Source organism: Dasypus novemcinctus, chromosome 5 (genome assembly GCF_030445035.2).
Source record: "Dasypus novemcinctus isolate mDasNov1 chromosome 5, mDasNov1.1.hap2, whole genome shotgun sequence".
Taxonomy (NCBI): Eukaryota; Metazoa; Chordata; class Mammalia; order Cingulata; family Dasypodidae; genus Dasypus; species Dasypus novemcinctus.
Genome location: NC_080677.1, coordinates 6,797,123 through 6,799,697, shown reverse-complemented (window position 1 = coordinate 6,799,697; position 2,575 = coordinate 6,797,123). Strand labels below are relative to the sequence as shown.

At 32.2% G+C, this 2,575-nt stretch overlaps 1 pseudogene; it reads right to left on the bottom strand.

Moving 5' to 3' along the window:
* Window positions 1-2,244: 2,244 nt before the first annotated feature.
* On the bottom strand, window positions 2,245-2,341 carry LOC111767289 (U6 spliceosomal RNA; annotated as a pseudogene).
* Window positions 2,342-2,575: the final 234 nt, after the last annotated feature.

The following is a 2,575-nucleotide window of genomic DNA, read 5'->3' as shown; positions in this document are numbered from 1 at the left end:
CTTGTAAACTTTAGACTCAGTTTATGAAATTAAAATAAACAACCAAAAAAATTCTTCTGAGATTTTCCTTGGAATTAAGTTAAATGTATATAAAAAGTAAGGAAAATTAAAATGTTAAAATTAGTAAGTTTTCCAACCCATAAGTTTTATCTCTTCATTTTTGTCTTTCTGAAAAAAATTGCTGCTTTCAATATAGAGGTCTTTCATGACTTTTCTTAATAAATTACTCTGTACTTGATTTTTACTGATGCTATTGAAAATGATAGTTTTTGATGTTTAAAAACTGTATTGTGAAATAATTACAAATAATGAACTACACATATTTACAGTGTATAAGTTGATAAATAGTTTACATATTAAACACAAAAGACCATCATCATAATCAAGGTACTTGTTATAGCCATCATCCATAAAGCATACTTTTTTCTCTTTGGAATCCCTCTTTCTGGTCCTTCCTCTCCCAGGCTAACAGTGATATTTTTTTCCCTGCAGATTTATTTTTAGCATTTTATATAAATTCAATCATACAATATTGTGTGTGTGTGTGTGTGTGTGTGTGTGTGTGTGTGTGTGTGTGTCTGTTTTGGGAGCAGTCAGGCATCTTCCTCTAAGCAGAATTACATTAAAAGTCAGGAATGTTGTTGTGTATATTGAGAGTTCATTCCTTTGTATTGTTTAGTATTATTCCATTGCATGGATTTGCCACTTATTTTAATCCATTCATTTGTTGATGGAGATGGGGGTTGTTTGTAATTCTGGGCTATTATAAAATAAGCTGCATTGAACCTTTATGTATAAATATTTGTATGGACATATGATTTCTTTTCCTAGCATAAATATCTATGATCAGATAGCTCAATCACATGGTATGCATATGAATAAACTTTAAAGAAGTGTCTGCTTATTTTGCAACCTGGTCGTATGATTTTACAATTCTTCCAAACTCAGGATCTTTGTTCTTTTTACTTTTAACCATGTTAATAAATGTGTATTGGTATCTCATCATGGTTTTAATTTGTAATTCCCCAGTGAATAATGAGGTCAAGCACTTTTTTATGTGATTATTTGTCATCTATTTTCTCTCTTGTCATGCTTATTTTTTTCCTTTTATACTGTATTGTTTATTACTGAGCTTTGAAAATTTTTGTACAGTTTAGACACAAAGATTTTATCAGATATATATTTGAAAATATTTTCCCAGTCTTTTGTTTAAGTTTTCATTCCCTTAACAAGTTGAGCGTGGATGAAATTCAGTTTATCCATTTATTATTTTTTTATGGATTATGTTTCTGGAGTTTATTCTTGATAGTCAATTGTTGAATATATGGTTTGAAATTATTTTATGTCCATTGCTCTTGTTGATAATTTGATAGAGATTATGTTTAATTTATAGATCAATTTGAGAGAATGATATCTAAACAACATTGTGTCTCACAACCCTTGAAAGTTGGCATGTTTGTCTATTTAGTCTTCTTTAATCTCTGAGCAATGGTTTATAATTTTCAGTGTATAATTTGTACATATTTAAACTATTAACCTTAATACTTAATGATATTGATACTATTTTAAGTGTTTGTTTAGAGTATATAGAAATATATATTACCATTTTGTATTTTATATGCTGCAAACTTACTAGTTCACTTAATTGTTGCATTGGCTTTTTTTTTTGATGCCATAATATTTTTACATAGAAGGCCATGTAATCTGTAAATAGAGACTTATTTGTAAAAAGGTCCATTGAAGATTTTATTAGTTAACATTTGCCCTACCTGAATATAGGTAGACTTTAATGCAAAATGAAAAGGAAATTAGACACAGAGACGGAAGCCAGGGGGAGTGATTAGAGGCTGGATGTCAATGGCACCGGGAAGACAGAGTAGAAGATGTAAACATGCGCATTGTCATGTGACAGTAAAGCCAAGGAATCCCCAAGATGGCAGGCCAGCCAGACAAGGCCAAACCCTGGAGGAAGCAAACTTTCTAGTCTCCAAAACCACAAGCAATAATTCCTATTGTGAAGCTTACCCATCACACACTACTTGTTTTAGTAGCTGGAAACTAAAACACCTTCTACTCCTCTCTTGATGTTATTTTTACCTGGAATGGAAGTTAAGTTACATTTTGTCTAGCTCATGTGTAATTTACAGCAGGAGAAGAAATCTACTATCAGTTACCCCATCATAGCCCAGAATTATTGTATCTGGCTCACTCTATTTTTATTAGTGAAGTGGTGGGTTCACAGAAAGAAAACAGGGAATTTTCTTGTCATTCTTGCTCAGGGACCATGTTAATCTTCTCTGCATCACTCTAGTTTTAGTTTATGTGCTGTCTAGGCCAGCACTCTGATTACTCCTTCCAACATTATATAAAATGCTAGAGTATGTACCCCTTAGCTTGGTCGGAGAACAATTTAAATGTTATCACAGATCCTCACTTAAAAGTCCCATCGTCTGCTAATGATCACCTGGAGTCCTAGAAGTAAGCCCTAATATCTTGCAGCACTTCATCCTCAGAAAGTATTCTTTTCCACCCCACTTGAACATCAATGGAATTGATTTGGTCATTTTCCTTTTCC